This window comes from Neopelma chrysocephalum, unplaced genomic scaffold (assembly GCF_003984885.1).
Source record: "Neopelma chrysocephalum unplaced genomic scaffold, ASM398488v2 Primary Assembly neopelma1_22b, whole genome shotgun sequence".
Taxonomy (NCBI): Eukaryota; Metazoa; Chordata; class Aves; order Passeriformes; family Pipridae; genus Neopelma; species Neopelma chrysocephalum.
Window position 1 is genome coordinate 27,254,891 of NW_020897690.1, and position 15,295 is coordinate 27,270,185.

General features: G+C 36.6%; 1 long non-coding RNA gene across 1 annotated transcript in view; it reads left to right on the top strand.

The window, feature by feature from the left end:
* Window positions 1–529: 529 nt before the first annotated feature.
* LOC113964981 overlaps window positions 530–15,295 on the top strand; it is a 48,800-nt gene continuing 34,034 nt past the window's right edge. The window contains exons 1-2 of the long non-coding RNA XR_003533377.1: window positions 530–712; window positions 13,949–14,106. This is a non-coding gene — a long non-coding RNA (uncharacterized LOC113964981). The remainder of the gene's footprint in view (window positions 713–13,948; window positions 14,107–15,295) is intronic.

Genomic DNA, 15,295 nt, shown 5'->3' on the forward strand with positions numbered 1-15,295 from the left:
TGATATTGGCAATATCAAATGTTAGAAAAGATGATAGGCTTTATGATTTTTGTCATTAATCATATTTCCACTCCTATTTTGTCCTTTAGGCTTAGTCAAATACTTTTATACGTGGGATCCAGATAGTAAAAGAAAAGGTTTGAATAAATTTGAGCATTCTGATTGTGAATGTTATTTCGGTCAGATTAGATTGCCAGAGCATGACAGCAATGCCATTAGTTTATTATGTTTTGAAGTCCTTCCCAGATGCATTTCAGTTATTTTGCTTTGTTTGTTTCTCCTTTCCTCTTTTTTTTTTTTCTTTTCCAATTCTATGCTTCCTGGAAACATTCTTTGTTTTGGGTTGGATAAAATTCATGCTGCATTGTGACCAGTGTCCCTCTGAGGCTTTGTGCAAACGACTAAATGTTTACAGCCCCTAGACAAAACCAAAAGTAAAGGGATGCAGAGCTATCACATGAAAGGGTAGCAAGCCAGAACTTGGAGGGCTCTATGACTTCAGAGCAAATTCTGCTGCAGCATATCAACCCACAACCAGAGGTAGATACAGATTGTGGTCCATAATTTACAGCAAAATGCCCCTTTTGTCCATTTAATCCTAAATTATATATCTCCTAATACATACTATAAAGTACATTAAAATAAAATGATGACAGACTGAACAGTGAATGCCTCCTTCAGGCATGAGAGAAAGAAATGTCTCAGGGACAAGGTAAGTTAAAGAGCTCCTGACACCTCTGCTATGTGAATGTTACTCCTTATTGGATAGGCAGCAGACTGGAGCAATGAACCAACATTAAGAATAACCTGAGTTATTCTTAACAAAGACTGGTTCGGTAGACATGTTTATTTTGTAGATGCCCCGAAGGTGTGGTGGCACAGCCAAGGCAAAGTAATGAACAGGTGCTCTGACTGAAACTGAAGTGACCTAAAGAATTAGGGACCAAATAGAAACTAAAAAATGTCCAGTATGTAACAGGTTTTTTTCCCACTGTTTCCCACTGCTTAATGTCTCTGGTGGCAAGTACAATCTTTTGCTAATGCTGAGCTGTGAAGCTACATTAGCAAGGAAAATTAAAGTTTCTGACTTGCTTAGATGAACTGGAGTTGGATTCCAACTTGAACACACTAAGCAAATGAATATTCAAGTCTAGTCAAAATAAATTCCAGAGACCTTTGTTTTCTTGTTGAACCTTTCATATTTTTAGAGATACTTAAACCTGAATATGCTAGTCATTTACATGTCAGTCTTTTGAAGAATAATTTTCACTAGCCAAGATAATATTTCTGCTTATAAAAGGACCTGCTTACATATCAATGACTTCAGAGAGATGCAAGTATGTAAGAAAACAATACAGCTCATACTTGAATAGTCTCTTTTTCTCAAGTGAGAAATTCAATTAATTAGTGTTAGATATGTTCACGAATACAATTAGACATGTTTCTAAATTTTTAATGAATAAGTTAATTGTTCTTTAATATAGGAAAATGATGCATTGCTGAAAATCATCCCTTGAATACTTTGAAGATTTGTATTTTAGCGTTTCATAATACCAGAGCATCCTGAACATTGAATATGGTTTATACAGGATTTTTCCCTTTCTTACCAGAAAGTCTTTATGTTAATTTGAAAAAAAAAATAAAAAATCCAATGCTAGAATGATCTTCCTATCAAATCATTCATAAACAAAAAGAATAAAATTATCTTTTTTTTTTTCAAAGGACAGTAAAATTTAGGAAAAAAAATCATACTTTCTGCTTTTGAAAATACGGAATGTCTGAGCAAAAGCTACTTTATGTTATACTCAAAGCCATGAAGATGACGTACAAGGTAAACAATTGTTGCGGTCCCAAAGGGAAAAAGGGGTTTGCCACTCTCAGGATGTGTGTGGGAAATGGCACTTTATTAAGGGAGTTCTGGCTTTATATAGAGCAGAGATGGAAACTGCCAGAAGGGAAGGTGGGACTAGGGAGGAGCATGCAAATAATGACCATAAAAGGAAGGTGTGGGTTGGCATTACCCATAAATGGGATCATAACCATAAAAGGAATTGCTGCAATGCAGCAAGCAGGATCCAATCAGGAACAGGGGTTGTAAGGGATACAGAACTGAGGGATTTTTCATAAAAAACATTTTGGGGTACCAGCAAAGGTAAATAACAATAAATCCTGAAGCGCAGGGGGGTCGAACATCTCAGTAACTTCAAATGGGGCTTTCATTATCAGGGGTGCCACAGATCTCCTGCAGATCTCCTGTTCTCTCTTCCACTTCTCGTAGTTTTCTTCATCCACAACCCCGACAAACAATAACTCTTATTTGCCTTATTTTATATTAAGGCACACAATATGGATTTCAACATTAAAACCAACAACTGTATTGTTGATGTTTTATTGTGAAACAGTGTGTTTATAGCCGCATGAAGTTCAATGATATAATTTGAACTTCATTGAATACTTGCTGTCTTGTAATTACTTATTTTTTTCATCAAATAAAACAAAAATAATCCCTCTAAGTTCCAGTGCTTTTAAAATTATCAAATCAATGAAACATTTTTAACGAGATGCTTGTTCTTACAGATTAAGATTTACGTATTTCAGCACTAGCTCTAGAAAGAAAAGCTAGCCTGTAGTTCAGTATGTATATTTTTATGCTCATTTATAATCATGCGGAAACATCAGCCTGCAAAACAGTTTTCTTTAAGGTTTTAGTCAAGCAACCAAAACCCATACCTTTTTCTCTATGTTTTTCTCCAGAAAACACACCAACCAAAAAATGAAAGAAAACACATGCAAGTAATCCATTGATTTTTGGAAACATTATTTTTAGTAACACAGAAACAAAAAGTGTGCAAGTAGTCCATTTTTTTTCTTCTGAGGAGACAGGAGGGAACTTTCAAAAACATTATTTCTTTTGATAGGATACGTCAACTATTCTAAAATGGACATTTCTACACATGCATGTGGGTTTTAGATATGTATTATTTTACTAATACTATCATACCTATTGTTAAGAAGGAACTAGACAGCTCAAAAGTGCTAAAGAAATAATTTTGAAGTGTATAAGACTTCAGTTAAATGTAATGAAAGAATAAATTAAAAATATCAAGATAGATCAATATAATTGAAAATGCAAATAAGCAAGCAGTGAATCTGTCAACTTCTCTTTGTATACTATAAGACTGCAGATGAACATAAAACACATCTAAATTAAGAGAATAGTAGCTGATTTACACCTGTGGCTGCACTTCACAATTCATAACAGTAAAGTTTACTGCTTCAGATAATAAATTAATTGGGAGCTGGGATCAAGAGGAAATAACTGTCCATGGAATATAACATTTAAAAGCATTATGTGGAGGTTATGCTTTGTGGTGTTACATACAAGAAATACTGTACTTGATTAGGTAGCCCACTTTTTTGCTACAGTCTAGAAATCCCAGTGGTCTTGGTAATGGTTACCACAGCCATGATGCTTAGCACCACTATTAGAAAAAGAGTGATAATGGCTTCTTTACTCTCCTTTCTCTACTCTGCCCCTCTGACTCATAAACTGTGGAAAAGTATTGTGACCATTGAAGAAACTTAATGCAGTAATTAAACCAGTAGCTTTTTTGGCTCCTAGAATCACTTAGCGTTTTGTGTAGGCATCTATGACTCCTGGTTTTCTTTTTCTTTTTTTCCTTTCACTGAAGTTGTTTCATGGTAAGTAAAGTGCCTTCTAAGGTCTCTACTGAAAGATATTCCTGCTTTAGAATACAGCTTTCCCATCTTTCTCAAAAACAAAGGACAAAAAGTCTTTGAACTCTTAAGAGACCGATGTATATGCTTACTCTGTAAGTGATGTGAATATTAATTAGGTGAAAAAATTTGAACCAATCATCTTCCAGTTGAAAGAGGAACCTAAGAAATATCTCTCATGAGAAATTAGGAGGCCATTGAAAAACAGGCTAATACATATAGCACTCAGAATCAACAAATGAGTAAGACAAAAAATCTATCTAGAAAATCAGAAATCCAAACTACAGTCTCCCAACAGCTGCATCTTGCTGTAGTCTCAGATATCAAAACTATCATCGTTTAAACAACTGCCACTCCTCAGTGTCCTTCAGTTTATACTAAAGATGCAGGCATTGAAGGCTGAAACTGGGAAAACAGAAATTAAGACCTTTAAATGTCAGACTTTTGGGTTTGGAATACTTTACTCTTCTGGTCTCAGTTACTCTACAATTTTTTGTTAGTTTTTGTTAAGCTTCTGCACCCTGGTATAACCCTGTTAGGCAGACCATGGTTATGAGGATACTCATATATCTGTCTGGGATACAGGTTTCTGGTCATTTCTAACACAGGATAAAGTTGATGAGAACCGCAGTCCCAATCAAAATTTGAAATCACTACTATTTTGTCATTTGAATATAGATTTATTTAGACATTTCTATTGCAAAAAAAAAAAGACTTTTTGTAAAAAGAAAAAAAAAAGAAAAAGAAATAATAAAATGGAGGGAGGACTCCCTTATGACAGGCTTTTCAAAGAAAGAAAATCTTGAAAGCATCTCTGACAGCTCCAGTAATAATCCTAACTCTGCCAGCATAGTAGAGATGAATCCTTGTGTTCTCACCAAGAGTTTCTTTTCAGAAATGCTGTCATGGGAATTGGCATTGTTAAACTGCAGGTGTTGTGGTGGCACTTTTTCTCCTCTAACTGTCACAGTTCATCCTTATCTAAAAGCAAACTCAATGGTTCTGGACAATTACTAAAGCTGAAGAGATACTGCTAATCTATGCTTTCTGTGTGTGGGAGTCTAACCTGAGCTCAAGCTCAGTTATATACACTGGAAAAGCAGTGAATGTTTCTGAAACAAATGCTTTGTGAGTTTGTTTACCGTTACCCTCTGAGGTCATGTTTGTGATTCATGACTTTGAAAGCTAAGGAAACCCAGGCTTGTTTGCATGCCATAAATTAAAGCCATCAGTATACAATTCATGACTCCAGTTTCACATAGCGGAAAAAAAGGATGCTGTCATTGTTGCTGTCCTTTGCAGACTAAGGTTGGTACGTAACAGCAGGTGCCTTTGAAAGAAATGTTGGCGCTTGTAAAGGCAGACTGCCCAAAACTGCATCTTTTTTTATTTAGGGAAAGGCCATTGTTTCTTTTGTTGCCACTCTGTCAGGGGAAATCTTTGTAGAAGAGCTCAGGCAGATTAAATGGCACAAAAGGTTTAAGAAACATGACCATGCTTGAGTTCATGGACATTACAGGTCAGTGGTCATATTTAAATATACTCATAGTCGAATACTGTCCTCCTGATTATCTAAACCTAGCAATCCTGAAACTGTAAGATAATCTTCAGCTTTAATATTGTTTTAGTTGGTGTTTGAGTTTTTGGGGTTTTTTTAAATTATTATTTCTTTCATGTTTCAATGCATAGGAGTATTAAAAACTTTTAATATTTTTTATGCACAGTCTTAGTAATAGTTAACAGTCATGGTGAAGCAGATGAAAAAAGAAAGTAGCCTGAAAGAGTTAGTTCTAGGAATCTCTAGTGCCAAATATTACAGAGGCTCCTTTTGTTTTTATGTTGAAATTTTGGAAACAAGGTAATGTACATGTCTAGTTACAGTATCTATCCATTTTGTGGAGATTTGGGGTTTACTCCTGTGTTGAAGCTGATGTCTCTAAGCAAGATTCAAGGTAATTATTACTTCTACATGCTAAATCTGCAAATAGCAGTATTCAGTCTTCTAAGTGGCATCAATTAGAATAAAGTCTGCAGGTATTATTTGAAAACACTAATAGCCAAAAAATACTGGTATTGGTATTTTTTTACCTGTGTCACAGCATTTTGTTCCAATAAAATCCTTCTTCACAACCTTGCCAATGTGCTAAAATACCACATTTAATTTAAATTATAATCAAATGCAAAACATCAAATTTATACAAGTACAATTAAATATTTCAGTAATAGCTATATAAATATAATAGCTATATAAAATGAGAGATGTTAGATTTTTTTCATTGCTGTTTTTTTATCTAAAATTAACCCATTTAATAGGGTCTTCCAGCAAACTGTAGAACACAGAAGAATTTTTATGTTTATAATTTGTAGCTTGTCCTCTAGGTTATCTAACTGAGTACCTTTGGTGGTAGGTTTTTCAAGTTAAGAGTCTCAGTTTTTATCCTTTTGACTGTGCCTTCTGCCCACCATTCCTTTCTGATCTCTCTACATCTTAAATTTTGTTGAAATAACACACCAAGTACGAATGACACTTTTGATAAACAAAATGTCCAAAGTCAAATCATGGCAGAGGACTGTCTCGTTATATTGAAAGGAGAGCGCAAAACTTAGACCAGTTTTTTCTGGAGTCTTCTGAATGGATTGGGAGTCAGTTTTAGCTCTCAGGATTTGTGGAATGCTTTATTCCTTATGCACTGCTGCTGAGCTGCCTCCAACACAAAACGAAACAAAGAATCTTCAAGTTTTCCATAATTAGGAGGAAAGTCAAACATTCAGGCAGAGGGTGAAATATTTACTGGAAATGAAATTGTCAAAATTTTTTGACATCTCTATTTGAACAACACTTATGTAACTTGGGAGACCACTTCAGGAAGAAGAATACTTTGTTGAAAAAAAAAAAAAAAAAAAAAAAAAAGAAAAAAAGGAAAAAGCTCTAATCTAAATTAAACCCTTCTTTGCCTCCCCCCTACATTTGAATATTGAAAGGAGGGATAATTGCAAGATATATTCAATTTGCATTTGATTTGTTTGACTAGCTCCAACCTGCACTATTAAGTGCTTTGTGCTTTCATTCAATATTTCAGCTGTCAGCAGATGTTCAAAGGGAACTGCAGTTCCCTGTACATTGTACTTGACATTAGGGAGTATGTTCATAGCAATGTATAATAATATGAAACGAGAAAGTGATATACAGTGATTACAAGATGCCCGTCATTGCATAACATCAGGCTTTGGGAGACACTGCATTTGCTTGCTGATATATTATACTTCTCTAAATAAGATGATAAACTGTGAGAATTAGGTTGCCTAGTATATGCTAGGGCAAAAAAAATAGTGAGTGGGGAGGCGTTCAGATATCCTTCTTTCTCTGCTAGAGCTAGCAGGGCATTTAAGATTCTTTTTAACACAAGTCTTTTATTAGTCAGAATAAAACGTTTTCTAAAGCTAACTTTTCTCCTGAAAAGCATGTTTCTAGTTGGAATGCTATTTTTCCTTGTGTAACAACTGCTCACATGTTGTGGCTCTTTCCATAATCAGAATTGGACAACAGATTACATAATTTTAAGCCAAATTCATGGAATAGCTGTACTTTTTATCTGAAAGTGTAAAAGGAGCAGTGCAATGAGTCGTTGGAACTGCAAAAGCATAGAGCAATCTGTGAGGTTCCCTAACCCAGTGCAGACCACCCTAACCTCACATTTATACTGTGGTTTTCATTTGTGCTATTTTGTGTTATATAATACATTGTAATCAAATAGAAGACCCGATTTTGTACTTGATGATATTCCTTCAGTCAAGGAAGGCATTCTGCTGAAACAAAAATGGGAAGTAATTTTGATCTGATATTTTAAGGATATGGAAGTTCACAGCCCCCTGGAATCCACCCTGATGTGCTTAGCACAGGAGGAGTGCTCCTGCTGCATGCACCACTACCCAGCACCTTGACAGGGCAATGACTGAGGCAAACAAACATGGAGGAATTGGCTAAATGGTATTGCACATGTAGATCCAGATAAATGAAAATATACAAAACGTTTTGATACATACTTCAGGATGATCTTAGGTCGCAGCAGCAGAGCGCCCAACCAGATTACTGAAATGAGGGACTGAGATGCTTGATCTGTTTCTGAGTTCAGTCTTAGCTTTGGTTACATGCCTTGTCTTCTGGTACTCAACAGGCTGTGGTGTAGCCCCCATCACACAGTGACTTTGCAGGTGAATACTGAAGAAAGTCCTGGCTTACAGTTAGGATAGAACCCCGTACTGTAGAGATAGACACATTCCTTCTCCCCAGTAACCTCCCAAACTGGGTCTAGTCTTGACCCTGAGGACCTTCGTTGTCTGGCTATTTCAATCTGAAAAAAAACATGGTAAGAAATACAATTTCATGTGTAACCAATTGATGAAATCCAAGGCTTTTTGTGAATAGTGCTAAACTGTGACAAACTTGAGTTAAAAAACTTATCCATATAAAACAAAGCTCTGTTTACCACTGCCACTACTTGAAAATTGGAGGTAGTACCTGTTATATAGTTTTCACTTCCAGATCTGAATTATAAAATAGCTTTTCATAGTATGTGAAATAGCATGAAAATCTGCATATTGGAAATATATACATTCTCATGCCTTCTAATGGTTGACGAAGACAAGGCACCTACAAAGTATATACCACACCACTAAGAGATAAAATGAAGAAGAAGGAAGGATGAAGACAAAGTACTCTCATGTGCATTGACTACAATAAGTATGTTCTCTTAGATTAGTATTGTGTCACCTTGTTATGGCGAGTGTAGCACAATGTAAAAATTAAGTGTAAAAGTATAGTTTATTTATAAAATAAATATATTTAAATATGGAAAATACTATAAAGACCTATACACAGAAATAAAGAAAGAGACTCTTTTCTTACTCCTTAAAAATTAGGATGCTGTTCACCCTATGTACTATCCAAAACACATTCCCTCTGTGGCTTTCAATATATCTACAACATTAGTGATTTACTTTTTACATATGCATCACAAATGTCAATGTTCTGGCATTGAAGGGATGACTGCTTGTAGTGGTTTGAGCCAGGTTTTCCCCCTGAAGCTGAAAGTGGTAACCCCCACGGGGTGGTGACCCTTGGGGCTTGACCAATCAGTGCTCCTGCAAAATATAAACATATCTCTGGAGACTGGAAGAGAAGCAGTGGTACTTGTTGTGAGAAGAAGAGGTGGCCATGTTGTAGAGGCCACGAGGAGAAGGGGCTCCGGCCCCTTGGGGGCCTCTGCCCCCCCAGCCCCAGTTGGGGGGCTGCAGGGACTTGGAACAGTGTTAGCTAGACTGAGTGCCTGCGGCTAGGAGCTGGGGGAGTTTTCTCCCCTGTAAACAGAAGTGGGAGACGCTGGGAGCAGCGACAGAGCAGCAGCAGAACGGCAGTGTCCGAAGAGCAGTGGCAAAGAGCCAACTGATAAGAACCAAGAGAAGCAGCAGATGCCGGTATGCAACTGAAGCAGACACAGAGTTGTCTGAGGGAACGAAAAAGAGCCAGCAGCAGAAAGCAAGACAAGAAACCCGAGCCAGCAGCAAGAAGAGAGTTTCGGAGGGTAAGAACTGGCTCAAACCAAAACCCCCAAACTCGCTAGAGACCCCTCCGAGAAAGAGGAGAGGGTGGTGGACTGAGTGGAGTCCTAAAGTGCAGTATGCACTACAGAGAGGAGCTAAGAAGCTTCGGCCTCCTGAGAGCTCAGCCAGGATGGCCAAAGGAATGTGTGTGGAGGGGGTGACCTTGAGCTTTCCCCCCCCCCCCATCCTCCTTGCTGCCAGGCTTCAGAGAAGCTGGCAGCCATCTTTGAGGCAGAGCATGGGAGCTCTGCACAGGGGCTTGATTTCCCCTGAGGATACCAGACCGTCACGAAGACCCCGGTGCTTCGTGATATGACCATGGTGTAGCGGCCGTGTCTGGGGTTACGCAGCCCATGGAAAGACCCCCTGTTTGAAGACGGGGGCCGAGAGAGGCTTGGAAGACCTCCCTCGTGTGTGCTGGCAGAGAGCCAGCAACTACTACTGCTGCCTGAAAGAGAAGACACAGAAAGCCTACTGCCTAGAGAGAGAGAGAGTCCTACTACTGACAGACTGGAAGGGGTCTTTTCTTCTTCTTCTCTCCTGGACTTTTATTTGGAGAGAGAAGAGATTTGACCCATTGTAAATATTATTGTCATGGTAGAGATAGATATAGAGTTAAGATTGTATACAATGTATTATAGTATTTATTTGCTGTATAGTCTTTGTAATATATTCCTTCCCCCATATTGAGTCTCGTGTTTTTGTCTGGAAAACCCATCTCACATGGGGTTGAGATGTGGGAGGGGGGCTAGGAATCAAAATTGGATTTTGGGCCTTGCTGAAACCATGACACTGCTTTAGGCATACATATAATCACTTATACTGAATAGAAGGTGAGTTTTTACTTATGTTAAAACAACAACTTCACCTAACTGTTAGAACATTGTTATTTCGTTAAGACTTCATAAAACCCATTCTCATATTAACTCTGTAGTATATTACTAATCTATTGGAACCTGATGAGCTATTTTGAGACAAATTAATACTTTTTTCCTGCATTGTACTGTACTTTTGTACAGTTGTACTGAGCCTTACACTTCTTTTGAAATGTAGCCTGATCAACCTCTATTCAGCCATGTAAATGGGATTCATACACACAGTTTATTAATTACATATCAGCCAAAACCTGAGGAACTAGCTGTTAATCAGTTTGGACAGATGAGAAATTTAGGATAACTGCTTTGTAAAACAGCCACTGAGAGATGATATTATGATAACATTGCTCACAACGTTAGTAATTTTTTTTTCTGAAAAAAATATTTTTTTCTAAATAATCAGATACAGTGGTGTTCTTAGTCCTACAAAAAAAAAGGTAAAACCAAATAATTTGTTCTCAAATGAAAATTCTGCAGTATGCTATTAAAGAACAACAACCTCAAATAAAAGGCCATGCTAAATTACCATATTTTATTAGAGAATGTAGCAGTCACATTTCTTCAGAGTCAATTCAATATTTTTGTTCACGTTTAAACTGATTACTTAGAAAATGAATGAAAAACATTTTGTAAATTGAATTTCAAGACAACTGGCTGCTTAATAGGAAAGCTAAGTATCAGACTAGTACTGCTGGAGAGGTTCTCCAAAATCTTGAAAGCATCCAAAAGTATGACGATTATAATTTTCTACAAGTTTTATGTAATTATGCATGACATTTAATAGAAATCTTCCAAAGTGGTTACATGAAGCTTATCTGAACTCAAGTGAAATTAACTGTTAAGAGTACACTTCAAAATGAAATCCTCCTTGTTTTGCACATTTGATATTACAACAGTAATTTTGACAAAGACAGTCAAACTGTAACTAAAACAAACTGTGAAATAGAATTTATTTTTTAATTACCTATTTGGAAGTTTGGTTTAGTTGTATTTTTTTAATCTCATTTTGTGTTGCTGGAATCTTAGTCTTTAATGCAGGTATGTGTTTTGATGACATTCTCTTGATGCTTTCCTTTCCAAGCCTTTGATAAATTAAAACATGTTGGTCTGATTGGATCATTTTTTTTAAAAAGAGCTGGTTCTATCAGTCTTCGTTTTTGTTGTCTGAATGACCATGGACCAGAACAAGAGTCTATAGAAATAAGTCTTATATTCAATATGATTAGATAACAGAACCAGAATTCTATTTTTTCATGCACATTTTGTTCCTGCCAAAATCCCACTAGGTATTTTAAAACAGAGCTTCCTCTATCATAAAAAGAAATCATTTAACCTCAGTCAGGGCCTACCATTTAATGACACAAAGGTCCTACATAAATTTAGACAATGCTGAAAACGCAAATAGATAAGAACTTCTCACTAACATCATTCTCTAGTTAGATTGAAGCAGAGATTATGTACAAAAAACACTAGCCTGCATGGAGTACATTTGTGAAGATTCTGCATAATCTTCTGTTCTGTTACAATGGAAAAAGCTAAACTATTGGAAGTATTTCTATCCTCTTTTATCTACTATTTCCATAGCAAATTCTAAACCTAATTACACAATGTAAACTCTTTATTAATGCTATCAATATTTCTTGCATTTGAAAAGAAAAAAATCAATGAGAAAGTTAAATAATCTAACTTCACTTTTCTATTAGACAGTTTATTACCTTTGTCTCTTTAATATCAGCAGTAAAGCTAAAGTCAGCAGTTGGAAAATGAAGGAGTATTAATACTGGAAGAGGTTTGAAGGTCCACAGATTGGTTTACTGACAAAAATCAGAGGAGATTTTATTAAATAGTGACTAGGAATGGAATATGGAAAATACTGCTGCTAAATGCTTTGACATGCGTCAGTAACAGAAGGGATTTTTGGTAATTATATGTCTGCACTACAGAGGAGCACAACTGTGCAATTAAAACAGTTCTTACGTGCATAATCGTTTTTTTTCCTTAGGCCTATTAATAGTAATGTCATTGACAGCTACCCAGCTAAATTTCCAAGGGTAGTGGTGAGGCAACCTCTGCTTGTGTGCGCACTTATGCCCTACACATATGTCCAACTTGAGGAATTGCAAGAATACACACCAAGTGTCACAGGACTACAGGATAAGACTGTTTGCAGAACCCTCCTGTTTCTCTTGTTTCTTTTTCACCCTATTATTCCATAAGCTTTGGTGGTACTCTGTTATTCTGGATATTTTGTCCATCTAACATGAGAATATGTTGCAAATTACAGTTGTGATTCCTACATCTTAAGGCTCTTATACTGTAATTTGCTGTAGCAGCAACTACACCTAAGAACGGAAGTTTGTTTGGGGCCTGTAAAAGGGAGTGACTCACATTTTCGTCAGGAAATCTGGAGGCCACATAGAAAACACTGTTCATTTCCAATTCAGCATTATCTTGTCTTCTCAGTCCATTCTCATTGAAGTGAAGCATATTGGGAATAGGGCTATTTTCTTCTTTCAAAAAATTTTTCTTCTAGACTTTGAGGTGTTAAGCCATAAGGACCTGTGAGTGTCAATTGTTACATTGACCTCCATCAGCATTATCTGTAAGCCTGAAGAAGTTTCTTCCAAATTCCAGCTCAGGACTTTGGAGACAATAAAAAAGTGCTTCTGAAACAGTTCATCCAAGGTTTTTTAACACCTTGTGCAAATTCAAGAACAAAGTCTTGAGAGATTAATCAGTGCCACACATATACTAAAGCAGCACAATTCACAAGGATATCACTTGAAGACTCGTAACCTTCATTTAAGGTACCACAAATTATTCAAATTTAACAGCTGCTGTTAGTAAATACTATGCAATCTTACTTAAATTCTTCCTAAAATACATTGACACAAGTTCCAGCTATTTTATTTGAGCCATGTCCATGTCGTGGTGTAGATTAGCCTTCTAGCTGAACATCCAGGATATCATCTACCTCTCCAGCTGTGGCAAATGTTTTGGTTGATGGGTGTTTTTACAGAAGTCAAACATTTTAAGGTAATGCAGTGTTATACTTTCACACTGTAAATTCCTTCCATGGGGAAACTGTTGTTCCTTTGAAATAATATGTGCAAAGGTAAAATCTAAAATGAGTTTCATATTTTACAGTCACGTTTACCTACTTTGTGTGGAGACTATACAGTCATGTTTACCTACTTTGTGTAGGCTTAAGACTGGAGGAATACACTGAGTAAAGAAAACAATGGTAACATTTTAATGTCAGCTGTTATACTGTGTGATAGTGCTAACTCCAGTTGGAAAATGCAGCACTTACCATATTTCGAGTCAAATGTACAACTGAAAGCTTTATAAACATCAAAATTTAAAATTTAAAACTACAAGGCAGCCCAGTGTCTATCTGCACACTAATAGTGTGGGAGAGGGGGCAACAAAGGTGCAAAGAGGGGTTTGAAAACAGAAATCTCAAATTCTGTAAGGAAGACCACTTTCTTATTTAAAACATGCTTCCCTCCGTCCTTCTGTGTTACTGAAATGTATTCTATTTTCTGCCCTAAATATATTAATTTTGTTATTTTGAATGAATGGATGGATGAATTAATGAACTGAATTAATATATCCCATCACAGTACGAGATTTTCTAGGTCAATTGACCCAGGATCTTTTAGGCTCCCCTTGAAAGAGAAGCTCTCTACTCTAGTGATCATCAGTGTGGCTCTTCTCTGCTCCCATTCCAGGCTGTGCTTATGCAGTGTTTTGCAAACAGTGACTGCATTTAACAACACTTCAGTTAGATCATCTCCATAAAGGGAAAAGAGGAGGAGGAGAGTGGGAATAACTAATTCAACCTCACAGCTCATATCACTGTCCCCTGACTGAAGACTTCACAGCAGTGGTAAGTAGGCTTGCTAGCAGTGAGCTCAGGTTTAACATTCAGCAGAAATATACCTGACATTCAATACATCTTCCTCGAACATGATGGACCTGTATTATATGCAGCATTCCAGGTGATATATTAGGAGTGCCTTCTCCAATGACATTAATACTTCCATATTTCTTTGTGAAATACCTTGCCTGAAAAATCCTAGGATTGCTTTTGACATTTTCATGGCTACTTCACAGAGATGGTTCATAGTAATCTTATAATTGACTAATACACCTTGATCTTGCTCTTCCTCTGACATTTCCAACTAATGACTTTCCACATGAAGGAGAAAATTCTTGTTATTAATCCTCAAATGCATGACCTTGCACTTTGCTATGAAATCGCATTCCATTTCCTTGTTTGAGTCCTGGAGGTCTTTTTTTTTTTTTTGGTCAGAGCAAGATTCTGATCTTTTCCTGCACTGACAGTACATTTACATTACATAATCAACAGAATTATCAGGCTGAATTTAGTATCAAGGTCCTCAATGAGAATTTTTAAGTCAGACCTAAGACCAACCCTTCAGAAGGTTTGTTTGTAACTGTCTTTGAACCCATATACCACTTTAATGTCAGCTATTGTTGTCTCTCATTTATTTTGTTCCTTTCCTAAGTTAAATAGATTTTCCCAGTCTCACAAATCCTTATCAAAGAAATGTCCATGATTTTTTTCAAAGAAAGATGTCAGACAAATGTCACAACCTACATGTGCTCAAACCATGTTTGCTTTTTGTTCCGCTTGTCATTTACTGATTCTTTCTTTCAACATTTGTTCTGTAGTTCTGGGTACTCAATAAAGAAGTTTTTAAAATCGAAGATCATTTCTCTAACCTTTCTAAAACATTCCCAAAACGTAAAATATCATCTACAGTGTATTTTTTTCTCTAAAAATAGTCAATAGTCAGTTTTGCACAATTGGGTGTTGAAAAATATAAAGACCCAAACCATCCTGCAGATTATTTGCAGCAAAGGCTACTTTTGTGCAAAAGTCAGGCTGGCCAACTACTAGTATCATCTTCTAAGGTAAAAACCCAACAACTTTGCTCAGGTAGTTGCGACATCTTGTGAGCACTTGGAGGTGGGCTGAGCAAACTGGTTTGCTCCTGACCCTTCAGTGGGTAACTGAATAGTTCCCTTTACTTAAGATGTTTAGAATAAAA